Here is a 17,338-nt window from a genome sequence, read left to right as displayed (position 1 = left end):
AGCTAATGCTACTGGAACAGTTTTTTAATGGTTTGTCCCCAGAAGCACAAGAATGGGTGAGAGACCGTAAACCGCTCACCCTACCCGAAGCCGCTAGGTTGGCGGATCAGCATTTTGATGCCAGGAGGCATCACGGATCACAGAATAAGACTCTCCCTCGGATTACAGGGCCACCCAATAATTTTACTCCTACCGGCCCCACCGTACCCCTGCACAGGCCAGCACTGAATACTCCACCACCCCCCTCCCGATACAACGGCCGGGCTAACATTCAGTGTCACACCTGCAAGCAGTGGGGACACATTTCTCGGGAGTGCACCCAAAACCGGAGCCGGCAAGCTTGGAATCAGGTGCGACAAAATTTGGCACCAAGGGCTGCTGCGCACCATTACCAGGTAGCACCCGCCACCCAAGAATTGCTGAGCGCTCAAATTGAGGAGCCTCTAGGGGTGCTCCACGAAGTGATGTCGGTCCGAGCCACCGACAACCGACAACATCATCGGCAGCTAGTAACCCTCGAGGGGAAGGAGGTACAAGGGTTCCGGGATTCGGGAGCCACTTTAACTTTGGTTGCACCACATTTGGTACCAGGCGCAACCCACACTGGCGGCTCAGTGGCAGTACGGGTGGCCGGGGGAGCAGTATACCGGCTACCTACTGCCAAAGTACACTTGGATTGGGGTGTGGGAGAGGGGACTGTGGAAGTGGGGCTTATGCAGAATTTACCTGCAGATGTTGTGCTGGGGAATGACTTAGGCCAGATGACTTCTGCTTTTATTCCCCAGGCTCCATACCAGGAGGCACACCCCGTAACCACCCGGCAACAGGCTCGCACCACGGCTTCACCGATACACTCTGAGGCTCAGGTAAGAGACCATGTCCCCCAACCGACCCCCATGCCCTGGGATACCCCGACTACCTTTGCGACCGAAGTCCAGACCGATCCCACCCTCCAAGTATACAGGGACCGGGCACAAACAGACCAAGCAGGGCTAGAGGGGGAGCGGTACATCTGGGAGAAAGAGTTGTTATACCGTGTCACGACAAAAGATGTGGGGGGGTCTGTCACCTTGACTAACAAACAGCTGGTGGTACCGCAAAAGTATAGGCAGGAGCTGCTTAGAATTGCTCATGATATCCCCTTGTCCGGACACCTAGGGATGACCCGTACCCGATACCGCTTAACGCATGCCTTCTTCTGGCCCGGGATCTCTCAGGATGTGCGCCAGTATTGCACCTCCTGCGACGTCTGCCAGCGAGTAGGTAAACGAGGGGATCGCCACAAGGCCAAGCTATGTCCCCTACCCATTATCGCAGAACCCTTCAGCAGAGTAGCGGTGGATATCGTAGGGCCCCTGCCAAAACCCAGTCCCTCTGGCAAAAGATACATTTTAACTGTAGTGGATTACGCCACCAGGTACCCCGAAGCTGTGGCCCTCACTAATATCCATGCTGAGACCGTAGCGGAAGCGTTAATGAAAGTGTTTTCCCGGGTAGGGTTTCCCCAAGAGATAATCTCGGACCGAGGTACCCAATTTACGGCCGAAGTTACCCAACATATGTGGAAGGTATGTGGCATTAAGCCAATAGTTAATTCCGCCTACCACCCCCAGTCCAATGGGCTATGTGAGAGGTTCAACGGGACGCTGAAGCAGATGCTTCGGACGTTCGGGGAGACCCACAAAGACTGGGAGAGGTTTCTGCCTCACCTACTCTTTGCTTATAGAGAGGTTCCCCAGGAGTCGACAGGATTCTCCCCGTTTGAGTTACTATTTGGGAGAAGGGTGCGGGGACCCTTGAACTTGATTAGGGAACATTGGGAGGGAGAGAGTACTACCAACGAAACCCCTATCATATCCTACGTACTGGAGTTCAGGGACCGTCTGGAGGCGCTCACTCAGGCTGTACACACCAACCTCCAGGCGGCCCAGCAACGACAGCGACGCTGGTACGATAGAGGAGCCCGAGACCGCAGCTTTCAGGTGGGACAGAAGGTTTTAATTTTAAAACCCGTCCGCACAGACAAGCTGCAGGCCATCTGGCAAGGCCCATACCAGGTAGTGGAGCAGCGATGCGACACTACCTATGTGATCGGCCCCTGCTCAGGGGTAGGGAAGAGACGCATGCTCCACGTGAACATGCTCAAACCCTACCATGAGAGGATCGAGGATGTGACGGCAATATGTGCCTCCTCCTTAGAGGATCAGGAGAACCTACCCTTACCTGACCTACTAGAACCAGAGGCACCGATAGAGCCCTCCCGGGGAGTGCAGCTGGGGGAGCGGCTCAGCCCCCAGGAGCGTGCCCAGGTACAAGCGCTGATGGTAGCCAAAGGAGCTACCTTCTCCAATTTACCTGGTTACACTCCGCTAGCCACCCACCGAGTAGACACCCTGGGACAGCTGCCTATGAGGCAGGCTCCATATAGGGTTCCGGAATCAGTCCGTACCCATATGAAAGCCGAGCTAGATGAAATGTTACAGCTAGGGGTTATCGAACCCTCCGATAGCCCCTGGGCATCGCCGGTAGTCCTGGTACCTAAAAATGATGGCACCACCAGGTTCTGTGTCGACTACCGGAGGCTAAATGACAAAACGGTGTCTGATGCCTACCCGATGCCCCGGATAGACGAGCTGTTAGATAAGATGGCACGGGGCCAGTATCTCACTACCATTGACTTGTGTAAGGGGTACTGGCAAATTCCGCTAGCCGATGACGCCATCCCCAAGTCGGCGTTTGTCACTCCGTTTGGCCTGTACCAGTTCAAGGTCATGCCTTTCGGAATGAAAAACGCTCCGGCTACCTTTCAGCGGATGGTAGATCGGCTACTGGACGGTTTCCAGGAGTATGCCTGTGCCTATCTAGATGACATAGCCTGTTACGGTACCACCTTCCGAGCTCCAGACACAGTCGTTAGTCACTTGTATTCCCGGTTCCCCCAATAACGAGACCAAGCTCCATTATGAGGGTAAAACATGAACTGAGGACTGGAACAGCCAGCCTGCCTTTTATTTGCATTTCACACACACAGGCCACACCCAAGGGGAGGCATAAAACAACCACTGGCATCGATGGTACATCCCACACATTCCCTCCCCTTGGTGTGACACATAATCTTATTATACAGGCAGTTTAGAATATATTTTTATACAACTTTCATAACTCCAAATCCATCCATCATATTCACATAAAAGGCACATATTCAGATTCAGCATACTTAAATCATAAACAGTCTCAAAAATCACATCAATCCCTCCAGTGAATCCAAAGTTACTCGAATGTCCGTTTATGACCGACCGCAGCTACCGTTTCGTGCCCAAAAGAGTTCCCTGGATTCGGGCCATACGGTCGGTCACTTGTTGGCCTAAAAATGTCTACGTCCTGTTCGAAGTGGATCGGTACTTCGACTACGTTGTACTGTCGAAGTATCGTCAATAGTACGGGTCGGCGGATTCGAAGGTAAAATGGCCGCCGCCACGTGGCCCTTTGTCCGATGTCGGCCACCACGAGGCTTTGATAGCTTTAGCGCTTCGTTGGTTTTGGCTGTATTCGAACTGTTAGTTGTGCAAAGTCACAACTCTCCGCAGGATCTCTCAGGGACCATAAGTACTGGGCAAATCAGACGAACCCAATAGGTTTAGTCCAGCGGGATGGGTCTGTCACATGGCTCCCTCCTTGTGGAACACTCCGGCAGACCCGGCTTGACCCTGTGGCGGGTCAACTTGGGGATGACCGGACTTAGAGAGAATAGGGACGTCTATTTGCCGGGACAACCCATCCGCATTCCCATTCTGCTTACCGGGTCGGTAGCTGATAGTGAAATTATAAGGCTGCAAGGCCAAACTCCACCTCAGCAGTCTGCCATTGTCCCCAGAGACCCGGTTAAGCCAGACGAGGGGGTTGTGGTCTGTTACGAGGGAAAATTCTTGTCCGTATAGGTAGGGGCTCAGTTTCTTCAGTGCCCAGACCAGGGCTAAACACTCTTTCTCTACTGCCGCATAACTCACTTCTCGAGGTAGTAACTTTCTGCTGAGATATGCGACAGGGTGTTCTCCGCCATCCTCCCCGACCTGGCTCAGCACAGCCCCCAGTCCATACATGGAAGCGTCTGTGTGGACAAGAAAACGTTTGTTAGGGACTGGGGCAGCCAGGACAGGGGCATTCACAAGAGCCTGCTTCAGGGCTTGAAACGCGGCTTCACAAGCTGGAGACCACAGGACCTGTCTAGGTAAATTCTTTTTAGTCAAATCAGTTAGGGGCTTGGCAATCGTACTGTAGTCGGGGACAAAACGTCGATAGTAACCCGCTGTCCCTAGGAAGGCAAGTACTTGGGTCTTGGTGATAGGTGTGGGCCAGTTAGCTACTGCTTCCACCTTGGCCGGTTCGGGTCTCTGGCTCCCACAACCCACCCGGTGACCCAAGTACTGCACTTCTGCCATGCCTAAATGGCACTTGTCTGGTCTCAGAGTCAGGCCGGCGGCCCGAATCTTGTCCAGCACTACCCCTACGTGTACTAGGTGGTCTTCCCAAGACTCACTGTAAACCGCGATGTCGTCCAGGTATGCACATGCAAATCCCTGGAAGCCATCTAGGAGCCTATCCACCATACGCTGGAAGGTAGCCGGAGCGTTCTTCATCCCGAATGGCATAACCCTAAACTGGTATAGGCCAAACGGGGTGACGAAGGCCGACTTGGGGATAGCATCCTCGGCCAGGGGGATCTGCCAGTACCCTTTACATAGGTCAATGGTGGTCAGGTAGCGCCCCCTGGCAATGCGGTCTAATAACTCGTCTATCCGGGGCATCGGGTAGGCGTCCGTGGTAGTCCGCTCGTTGAGCCGCCTGTAATCCACACAGAACCGGGTGGTCCCATCTTTCTTGGGTACTAGGACTACGGGCGACGCCCACGGACTATCGGAGTGCTCAATAACCCCCAGCCGGGTCATCTCCTGTATCTCCTTCCGCATTCCTTCTCGGACTGCTTCCGGGATGCGGTATGGAGGTTGTCGTAGGGGGTTCTGTCCGGGTGTCTCGACCTTGTGTATAGCTAGTGGGGTGTACCCTGGTTCTTGGGAGAATGTCGCCTGCTTCTCCCACAGAAGCTGTCTTGCCTGGGTTTTCTCGGCCGGGCTTAGTCGGTCACCTAACTGTACGAGGTTAGTAAGGTCGGTCTGGGGATCCCTTTCTAACAGGTCCGGTAAAGGTAAGTTCTCGGTGTCGTCGGTAGCTGGGGCACAAACTGCTGCAACATCTTCGGGTCGTTCCTGGTACTCCTTGAGCATGTTCACATGAAAGGATCGTTGTACCCTTTCATCCGAACAGCTGGCTATGAGATAGGTAGTATCGCATACCTGAGCTAACACCTTGTACGGGCCCTGCCAAGATGCTTGCATCTTGTTTGCCTTCACAGGTTTGAGCACTAGGACCTTCTGCCCAACCTGGAAGACCCGCTGTCGAGCACCCCGATCGTACCATCGTTTCTGTTTCCCCTGGGCCGCCCGGAGATTTTCCCTTACCATCAGGGATAGTTTCTCCATACGGTCCCGGAGTTCCAGCACATACGGTACTATGGGGGTCCCTTCTTGCTCTGTCTCCCCCTCCCAGTGTCCTCTAATGAGATCTAGGGGTCCACGAACCCTCCTCCCATAGAGTAACTCAAAGGGGGAGAACCCAGTTGATTCCTGGGGCACCTCTCTGTATGCAAATAGCAGATGAGGCAGGAATCGCTCCCAGTCTCTGCAAGTGTCAGTAAAGGTCCTCAGCATCTGTTTGAGGGTACCATTAAATCGCTCGCAGAGACCGTTAGTCTGTGGGTGATAGGGTGAACTAAGTAGCGGGTTGATGCCGCACACCTTCCACAGCTGCTGGGTGAGCACAGCGGTAAATTGGGTTCCCTGATCCGAGAGGATCTCCTGCGGGAACCCGACCCTAGTAAAGACTTTAACCAGGGCATCAGCAACCGTCTCTGCCTCTATATTGGACAGCGCTACTGCCTCTGGGTAACGGGTGGCGTAGTCTACCACAGTAAGAATATATTTCTTACCGGATGGACTAGCCCTGGCCAGTGGACCCACAATGTCAACGGCTATGCGGGAAAAAGGCTCTCCAATGATAGGCATCGGCTGTAGCCTGGCTTTTGGATGATCTCCCCGCTTACCTACCCGTTGACAAGTGTCGCACGTGCTACAATACATCCGCACATCTCGGTTAAAATTGGGCCAGAAAAAGTTTTGGGTGATTCTATGAGCTGTGCGGTGGGAACCTAGATGGCCTGCTAAGGGCACGTCATGCCCAATCCGCAGAATCTCCTGCCGATACTTTGCAGGTACTACTAGTTGTCGCTTCTGCGAAGGGGCATTCGGTTTCGGGGAAGGTTTCGGGATCCTGTACAGCCTATCCCCCACCCACTCGTAGTGTTCCCCACCTACTCCTTCTTCCCCAGCGTCGGCCCTGGCTCTGTACTTGGCTAACGTCGGGTCCTCCCTAGTTTCTTTCCCGTACATCTCTGGGGTATCCCAGCCGAACGGGGCCTGGTCTAAGGTACAAGTCGGGGTAGAGAGTCTTACCTGGGTCTCAACAGCAGGTGGGCCGGCCTCAGTGGCACGGGTCTGGGCACGGGTCGTAACAGCGTCCACTGCAGCGGGGCCCATGGGAGCAAAGGCCGAAACCAGGGGGGCCAAGTCGTTGCCAAGAAGAACATCAGCGGGTAAATCCTTAATGACTCCCACATTCACATGTCTAGCGCCCACTCCCCAATCCAAATGTACCCGGGCCACGGGTAGACGAAATACTGCACCCCCGGCTACTCGTACTGCCACGGTATCCCCGGTATGTTGCGCTTCGGACACTAGGTGCTTTTGGAGCAAAGTCAGGGTTGCACCAGTGTCTCGTAGCCCACTGGCTTCCTTTCCGTTGACCTTTACACTCTGTCTGTGGTGTTGTCGATTGTCCTGGTGGGCAGCCTGAACAGGGTCTGCCTCATGTAATATGCCCCAGCATTCCTCTTCCTCTACACAGTGGACGGCTGGAAGAGGTGCTGGGGAAGGGGCCCCCGTGGGTTTCCTCCAGGACTGGTTCCTGTTGGCACGGTTCATCGGGCACTCCTGTCGCCTGTGCCCTAGCTGATTGCACAGGAAGCACCGAAGGGGTTCAGAGTACTCTCGGGCGTTAAACCGGGGTGGACGTTGGTACTGGGCAGCCGGAGGGGGTGCGGATGGTCTGTTTATGGGAGGTTGATACGTGGCAGCGGCTGGTTGGTATTCCGCTCTGGCTGTGGCCTTGGTGAGGGAATTGTCCAGTCTGCGAGCGTCAGTGTACTCATCGGCCAAGCGAGCCGCCTCGTGTAGAGTGGAAGGCTTACGGTCTCGTACCCACTCTCTGACCCCTGTCGGCAATTTGTCGAAACAATGTTCCAATAAAAACATCTGCAGCACCTCTTCTCCCGACACCGCCTGGCACCCTGCCATCCAGTGGGCGGCTGTGCGATGTACCTTGCAGGCCCATTCCACGTATGAGTCCCCAGTTGTTTTTGCAGTGTCCCGGAACCTCCTCCGGTATGCCTCGGGTGTAACGGCATACCGGGCAAGTAAAGCTTCCCGGACGGTAACATAATCCCCGATCTCCTCATCCGGAATAGCCCGAAAAGCGTCGTTGGCCCGGCCGGATAACTTGCCGGACAGTATAGCAACCCAGTCTGCCGGGGGTACCTTGTGCAGGGCACATTGCCGCTCAAAATCCGCAAGGTACCCGTCAATCTCTCCTTCGGTCTCACTGAAGGCTTTGAAGGCCGCAAACGGCACTTTCTGTTTGTCCCCCGGGTTTGCTGTGACTGGGGCCGCTGCAGTACCGTTTTGGCGTAGCAGGCTGGCCTCCACAGCGGCTTGAACCTGGGTGACGATCTCCGCGGAGGGGTTGGGGCCATAATGGGCCAGCCGAATTTTTACCGCCCGGTCAAACCTTGCCTCCTCGGGGGTTCTGTCGTCTGGGCTGGGTCCATTGGTTCCCTCTGCCGCTGGTACTCCATCCATTTCCAGCAATAAAGCAATAATGTCCCTCTTCTTGAGGTTACTGGCCTGTCCGCCCCTTTGTTCCAATAAGTCTTTTAAGGTAGCTATTCTCAGGTTTTGGTATTGTAGTTCCATTTTATTCTTGGTCGTAGCGGTTTCTTTGGGCGTTGAAGATCATCCCGTCGCTTGCCACCAGTTGTTACGGTACCACCTTCCGAGCTCCAGACACAGTCGTTAGTCACTTGTATTCCCGGTTCCCCCAATAACGAGACCAAGCTCCATTATGAGGGTAAAACATGAACTGAGGACTGGAACAGCCAGCCTGCCTTTTATTTGCATTTCACACACACAGGCCACACCCAAGGGGAGGCATAAAACAACCACTGGCATCGATGGTACATCCCACACATTCCCTCCCCTTGGTGTGACACATAATCTTATTATACAGGCAGTTTAGAATATATTTTTATACAACTTTCATAACTCCAAATCCATCCATCATATTCACATAAAAGGCACATATTCAGATTCAGCATACTTAAATCATAAACAGTCTCAAAAATCACATCAATCCCTCCAGTGAATCCAAAGTTACTCGAATGTCCGTTTATGACCGACCGCAGCTACCGTTTCGTGCCCAAAAGAGTTCCCTGGATTCGGGCCATACGGTCGGTCACTTGTTGGCCTAAAAATGTCTACGTCCTGTTCGAAGTGGATCGGTACTTCGACTACGTTGTACTGTCGAAGTATCGTCAATAGTACGGGTCGGCGGATTCGAAGGTAAAATGGCCGCCGCCACGTGGCCCTTTGTCCGATGTCGGCCACCACGAGGCTTTGATAGCTTTAGCGCTTCGTTGGTTTTGGCTGTATTCGAACTGTTAGTTGTGCAAAGTCACAACTCTCCGCAGGATCTCTCAGGGACCATAAGTACTGGGCAAATCAGACGAACCCAATAGGTTTAGTCCAGCGGGATGGGTCTGTCACATAGCCATCTTTAGCCAGACCTGGGAAGACCACCTACACCATATAGGGGCGATCCTAGATCGTATTGGGGAGGCTGGGTTAACGTTAAAGCCTAGCAAGTGCCACATAGGTATGGCTGAGGTGCAGTATCTGGGACACCAAGTAGGGTGTGGGCAGCAGAGACCCGAGCCAGCCAAGATTGAGGCCGTAGCAAAGTGGCCTACCCCCAGGACTAAGACTCAGGTGCTGGCGTTTTTAGGGACGGCCGGCTACTACCGGAAGTTTGTTCCAGACTATAGCACCCTGGCCAAACCCCTAACGGACTTGACTAAAAAGAACCTACCCCGACTGGTTGTCTGGGCCCCAGAGTGTGAGCAGGCATTCCAGCAACTCAAAACGGCTCTAACTAATGCTCCTGTGTTAACTGCTCCTGATCCAACTAAAAGATTTCTTGTTCACACAGACGCTTCAATGTTTGGATTGGGGGCAGTACTGAGCCAAGTGGGAGCCGATGGCGGAGAACACCCCGTAGCCTACTTAAGCCGCAAGTTGCTGCCGCGTGAAGTGAGCTACGCTGCCATTGAGAAAGAATGCCTGGCCGTGGTGTGGGCCCTCAAAAAGTTACAGCCATATTTGTACGGACAACCTTTTTCTTTACTCACAGATCACAACCCGTTAGTGTGGCTAAACCGTGTGTCTGGAGACAATGCCCGGCTGCTGCGCTGGAGTTTGGCGCTGCAGCCCTTTGACTTTACCATTCATTATCGGCCCGGAAAACAAAACGGTAACGCTGACGGGTTATCCAGACAGACTGAACTCGAGAAGTGATCTGTGAGTACTCTCCCGGACATCCCCAAGCCGATCCGTTGGGATCAGACTGTGTATGCCGGCTTGGTTCTGGGGGAGCATTGTGGCAAACCTAGCCACTTCTGAGCTATATGCAGTACAGGTTGTCCGTAGGCTGAATGTATAATGTGTTCCGTTAAATGTATATGTGTTGTACTATGGCCGTTCGCATGCTGACAGCCGTACGCTGCCAGCATACAAGCATTCGTACGACGAAACACGGCTATCCTGGCCGTTCGCCGTGCGAATACGGGCTCCCCAGGTCGACCACACATTCACAAGTCGTGTGGCACCAATTAACCGATTGCAACATTGTTGCAATCGGTAATTAAGGGCTCTCCTAGGTGGCCGTCGTTCGACTACCGACCATGCGGCGGTCGGCCATCTTGGATCCTTTGTCTCTGCAGCGGTGTTCGGTCGTCGAGAGCCTGGAACTGAAAACGGCTACTCAATGATCCGAACACCGCTGGACTTCCAGAGCGTTCGGGAGTTCCGCATTCGGTACATTATGTGTCCCGTACTTATTCGGTACTTTTAGACCAACTTCAATGTTTAAATGTATTCTGTGCGGCGTTCGGTCAATTCAGCTGGGATCAGAGCGGTATTCTCACAAAGTGTGCGCTCCGACCCCAGCTATCTACCGAACGTTCGGTTATTCCAAAGTACCGAATATTGTGTGAATTATGTATTTTAAAGTCAATTGTCGGTTTTGCTGCACGAGGGGATAATCCACTTAATCGTCCATTTTAGTGGGAGTATCCTTCTCGTGCAGCAATGCCTGTTGGGAAAGTCACAATGCATGTTGGGAGAAATCCCCTGGATTATCTGTGTGGAAACCCCTTGCATGGGGAACTGCTTAAATATGCCTGCTTGTGAATAAACCGAGTTAGTTGACTCCCAAACTGTGTTTCGTCCGGTTATTGGGAGGATTGGGGATATTGCCTTGCTTTCTACTCTGACTGTGGATTTCCTGAGGATACCAACGGATATCGTGCATTATTATACTGCATTACGTTACACTGTCTACATGAAATATTGGTCAGAAACATTAAATGACTATAGTACATACTGCATGCACAGAATATTACAAACTACAGATAAAATGGTTCCAAATCTATAGTAATTCATGAGAATGTTAGCAATCCAGGAATACAGGAGGTGGAGTATCTTCCAGCTTCAGTCAGTGCCTGAGAGTGGTAGGTGTTTCACTGCAGGATGGAAAATGCAGTCTTTCACTGAGTTGAGTGAGTCCTGAGAGTGGTAGGTGTTTCACTGCAGGATGGAAAATGCAGTCTTTCACTGAGTTGAGTGAGGCCTGAGAGTGGTAGGTGTTTCACTGCAGGATGGAAAATGCAGTCTTTCACTGAGTTGAGTGAGGCCTGAGAGTGGTAGGTGTTTCACTGCAGGATGGAAAATGCAGTCTGTCACTGAGTTGAGTAAGGTTTGAATAACAGAGAATAGGATTGAACAGATATATGGAGGTATTTACAACTGGGGAGAAGAAAAGAGGGGGGCGGGGGGTGGGGAGGGGAGAGGAGTAGAGTATCCATGTGTTCTATACTATTGAAAAGTTTAACAACCAAATTCTATCACCCAAAATATTAATAACTGTCTACATGAAATATTGGTCAGAAACATTAAATGACTATAGTACATACTGCATGCACAGAATATTACAAACTACAGGTAAAATGGTTCCAAATCTATAGTAATACATGAGAATGTTAGCAATCCAGGAATACAGGAGGTGGAGTATCTTCCAGCTTCAGTCAGTGCCTGAGAGTGGTAGGTGTTTCACTGCAGGATGGAAAATGCAGTCTTTCACTGAGTTGAGTGAGGCCTGAGAGTGGAAGGTGTTTCACTGCAGGATGGAAAATGCAGTCTTTCACTGAGTTGAGTGAGGCCTGAGAGTGGAAGGTGTTTCACTGCAGGATGGAAAATGCAGTCTTTCACTGAGTTGAGTGAGGCCTGAGAGTGGTAGGTGTTTCACTGCAGGATGGAAAATGCAGTCTTTCACTGAGTTGAGTGAGGCCTGAACGCGAACGGCGAACGTGAACTTCCGCAAATGTCCGCGAACCTGGCGAACTGCCATAGACTTTAATAGGCAGGGGAATTTTAAAACCCACAGGGACTCTTTCTGGCCACAATAGTGATGGAAAAGTTGTTTCAAGGGGACTAACACCTGGACTGTGGCATGCCGGAGGGGGATCCATGGCAAAACACCCATGGAAAATTACATAGTTGATGCAGAGTCTGGTTTTAATCCATAAAGGGCATAAATCACCTAACATTCCTAAATTGTTTGGAATAACGTGCTTTAAAACATCAGGTATGATGTTGTATCGATCAGGTAGTGCAAGGGTTATGCCCGCTTCACAGTGACAGACCAAACTCCCCGTTTAACGCACCGCAAACAACCGCAAACAGTCCATTTGCACAACCGCAAACTCCCCATTTGCACAAGGTTGGATACCAAGCTAACCATGTCCCGTTCCTTGTCCTCACTGATGTCATTGAAGGTCTCTTCCTCCACCCAGCCACATACAACACCAAGGGTCCCCGAAAGGTGACAACAAGCCCCCTGTATTTTTTTTTTTTAAATGTACACTACTGTTACACCAGATATGAGTTGCACTGGTGTGACACTGTGCCCTGGCAGGCCCTGAAACACACACATGTGAAGGAAACTGACTGCTATTATATTACAGTCAAAAACGTTTTTTTTTTGTTTTTTTTAAATGCAAGCTATTATGACACCAGATATGAGTGGTGGCACTGGGACCACCTTAAAAATATTGGATATCGCTAAAAATCATGATCACTGTAACAGACCGTTTCAGCAGACAAGGGGTTAAAATCAGTTTAGGCGATATTCCCCTTTCAGATATAAAGGCAGCTTCAGTAAAACACCAAACTCCCGAATTGAATACAAGTGAATGCACCAAACTCCCGAACTGCATACAAGGGAATAAGGTAGCACTCCAAACTCCAGAACCGGAACCTCACGAATAGCTGCTAGCAGATGAACAGGAAAAGCTCCCAAGTGGCTTACACTCCTGGCAATCAGTCTCTATCAGCATACAGTGAATCCCCCCAAAGACGAGACAAGGCTCCGTGTTGAGGGTCAAGCAGTGGTCTGGTTTATTATGGGCTACCCGCCCAGTATTTATGCAGGTCTCCCACTTGGTGGACACTCCCCTAGAGGACCAAATGGGAGACTGTAACAGAAGACAGACAGGTATCAATTTAGGACATACAGTCACAATACTTTCCCACAATGCATCCTGGCTTCCTCTCCTCTGCCCTGGAGATAATTGAGAAGTAATTCCATTATCTCCCAGGACAAAGGCAAATCGCCATTATGCACATGGTGAGCACAAAAACATAAAAACACTTTAAAATACACAAAGTCATATTTTATACATAAAACACAGACATGTCACACATCCACAGATAGCTGGGATCTGAGCACACAAAACTACCGAATAGCGCTCAGATCCTATTCACACAGTTGTCATGGAGCCAAAGTCTTTAATTACACAAATAGGCTCCATGGCATAGCTATCTGGGTTAACACATTCACATAACAAAAGTACCGGATGAAATGTATTCGTTGATCTGTACGAATAAGAACCAGGCGGCGGACGGCTCAGCGGTGTTCGTGCAAATAAGTGTCAGTTTTTAGATCCATGGTGTAAGCGCTGAACACCGCTGGCCGCTCGGGACTTTTAAAATGGCCGCCAGCACGTGTTCGGTAAACGAACAAAGACCACCCTGTATTCGTCAATTAAGCTGCGCTTAACCGCAGCTTCAGGGAGGTAAATTGGCGGCACACTCCAGCTCCCAGGTGGTCGCTCCTTCGGCAGTTTGTTCGGTAGATAAAATCTACCGAACACCCCGGCAGAAAGGCACGAATAAGCGTTTCTGCAGGAAAAATAAAGTCTTTTAAAGTCTGGTCCATAGTCCAAAGGCAGCAGATGGGCAACCAGGCTTCTCCAATGCAATGTGGCAAGATTGCTCTCGTCACAATCACTATATACTTTCTCTACAAACCTCTAAAACGAACCAAACTACTCATCCATCCGCTATACCACTTTATCCCACCTAGAACTAGTGCCAAGTTAAAATACTTGACTCTTACTTACCCACACTCAGTCATGCCACACACATTTCACCACTACTCTCACTGAATCCCTCTACGGCTAAAATCATCTTCTACATCAGAACACTACTCCTAAGATTGGGTTGTATCCATGTCTCTGGTCTTTTATTTAGAATAGGGGCAGCTTTGGTCTCCTTCAACACTGACACTCCAGTGCATATTATTAAAAGATTGGGCAGATGGAAATCCTCAGTCTACAACCGATATATTCCTCATCCCGAGAAAGAAATGAGGAAAGCTTTTAAAAGTTTGGCTTTGTAAATTTGATGCAATAAGTGTGTTTTTCTTTAATACCTTTTCACCCTCTTTGCATGAACCCGATTTACATATATTACTAAAATGTTTCTGAACATATATATTATATTATTCACTCACTCACTCACTCTCTGGGCCGGCCTAAGGCATCATGCTGCCTAGGTCCAACCAGGGCCGGTGCTTGGATTTTTAGGTACATAGACGAAGATGCATTTTTCCGCCTCCCCCCCCAAAAAAAATCTTCACCTATGTGCCTCTTAACCAGCCCCTCTCCCCTCCCCGACCATTAGTGGTCCCTTCCCTGTCCCTTAGTGTTCTTCTCCCCTCCCCCTCTTTTCCCTGTCTCCTGGTGTTTATCTACCATTCCCTCCCTGTCCCTTGGTGCACCCCACACCCCTTTAGTGGTCACACTCCCCTTCCTGGTGTGTCTCCTACCTCTATTGTTGCATTGCTGAGCAGAGCAGATCCCCTAAAGGAGCTTCAGTTTTCTGTACCCGGCCGGACTGACAGGGAGTGCTCTCTCTGTGAGCACCTCCTGTCAGTCTGGCCAGGTACAGGAAACAGAAGCTCCTGTACCGTGCTCCACTCTGCTACACTCTGTACACACTGACAGTCACACACTCAATGACAAACACACAGACGTCACTGACAGACACAGACTCATTGATCTGACACACACTCATTCATTGACACTGACAGACCCACACTGATTGACACTCATTGACAGACACACTGATAGTCACACACAGACTCAATGACAAACATACTCTCACTGATTTGACAGACACACACTCATCATACACTGACAGACACACTCATACACTCACATGCACACACACTCATACAATCACTCACAGACACACACAGATGCACTCACTCACACACACACACTCAGTCACTCACAAACAGATGCTGTCACTCACAGACAGATGCTGTCACTCACAGACACACACGCTGTCACTCACAGACACACATGCTGTCACTCACAGACACACGCTGTCACTCACAGACACACACACTGTCACTCAAAGACAGACACTCACACACAGACACACGCTGTCACTCAAAGACACACACGCTGTCACTCAGAGACACATGCTGTCACTCACAGACACACATGCTGTCACTCACAGACAGACACTCACACACAGACACACGCTGTCACTCACAGACACACACGCTGTCACTCACAGACAAACGCTGTCACTCACAGACACACACACTTTCACTCACAGACACACACACTGTCACTCACAGACACACACACTGTCACTCACAGACACAGACACTCACACACAGACACATGACATACATTCACTAATTATTTTAATGAATAAAAATTTTCCACCCAGCCTCCCTACCTGGAGAGCTGGTGGGGATGATGAATCATTCCCTGTGGTCCAGTGGGGCTGCTGGGCGCTGTGCGGCAGTGCTGTGATCAGGCGTTCGAGGGAGCTCTAATCTCACTGCTCTGCTTCCTCGCGGGCTGTCTGCTGATACCGCGGGAGCCGGAATATGACGTCATATTCCGGCTCCCGTGGCATCAGCAGACAACGCGCGAGAGAGCAGAGCGGTAAAATTAGAGCGCCCTCGCTGCGCCTTATCACATCACAGCACTGCCGCGCCGGGGTCCAGATGGTGGCCGGCAGGAGGGAGAGCTTCCCTCCTGCTGGCCACTGAAATATTGCGCCCCCAGAGCCCGTGCGCCCTAAGGCGGCCACTTCTGCCGCCTTATGGATGTGCCGACCCTGGGTCCAACGATAAATGACTATGGGGGATAATGTATAATAAACACAGGGTACTAGCTATGGGGGGGATAATGTATAATAAACACAGGTTACTGGCTATGGGAGGGATAATGTATAATAAACACAGGTTACTGGTTATGGGGGATAATGTATAATAAACACAAACACACAAAAAAAATAATACAAAAAAAAAATGAATGCAGCTTCAGAATTAGTCTAAATTGTATGCTGTCTAGGAGGTGGGAGGGTCTGGGAGGGAGTGGCTGCTGCTGATTGGCTGGAATGTGTCTGCTGACTGTGAGGTACAGGGTCAAAGTTTACTCAATGATGACGAATAGGGGGCGAACCGAACATCGCATATGTTAGCCATCCGTGGCGAATGCGAACACGCTATGTTCGCCAGGAACTATTCGCCAGCGAACCGTTCGGGACATCACTACTAGTAATATACTTGCTACATGTGTTTGTTGCTTCTCTGACTGTCTGCAGTAGATTTGTGCATAGCTTGGCTGAATTAATTTTTCAGAAAATAGAACATTTTTCACAACATCCACATTTCGATGATAGTGGCGTTTCCCACCATTTGCTTCACAGAACATGTGAGAAAAAGTAACAAATAGAGGAAATAACTAGTGGAGCAGTAAAAAAACAACAACAACTATATTTATGGAAAATATACATATATAAATATAACCTTTTTTTACTTATTCTCTTTCTTCCCCTCTATTGCTCTCTACTCACCTGAACTGTGAATAAAATCAATATTTAATGATTGTCCCCTAGACATATATCACTTAATTTCCCATCAATTATCTATATTATCGAACTACCAGACGTGCTCGGCATTGAGCGGTTCAATTGGTCCATGATTCTGGTAATTTAAGTTCGGTGTTTGGGAATTCAGCCAATCACCTGTTTAGCCCAAATTCGGCTGAATTGCAGTTCGGCCCAAAAGGAATCTTCAAGTCATGTCTACAGCCAGGTTATGAATTAAAAGCAAATATATCACAATAAGTTGCACTGTGCCTTTAAGACAAATACACTGTGTATATGCATATCAAAATAAACCCTTACTTAAGGTGCTTAATAGAAGAGTGCACAATGCAAACACACTCAATAAAGTACTAATAAAATGTGAAAATCCCTTCAATAATGTCAAACGTGCATAGTAATTACGCCTTAAATTAATACTTGCTCAACTTGTTAGTATCATATGCAAAGAAAAAACAAACAAACAAAATATAGTGTAATACTGATAAAATTGAAAACAATATTTGTGTATATTATGTGCAATATCACTCACAAACATGCATTTTTAACTTTACTGTGTTGGAATAAAAATGTTACCACAGTCCTGG

The sequence above is a fragment of the Pelobates fuscus genome, chromosome 3, assembly GCF_036172605.1.
Source record: "Pelobates fuscus isolate aPelFus1 chromosome 3, aPelFus1.pri, whole genome shotgun sequence".
NCBI classification, from domain to species: domain Eukaryota; kingdom Metazoa; phylum Chordata; class Amphibia; order Anura; family Pelobatidae; genus Pelobates; species Pelobates fuscus.
This window is presented reverse-complemented; position numbering follows the sequence as displayed.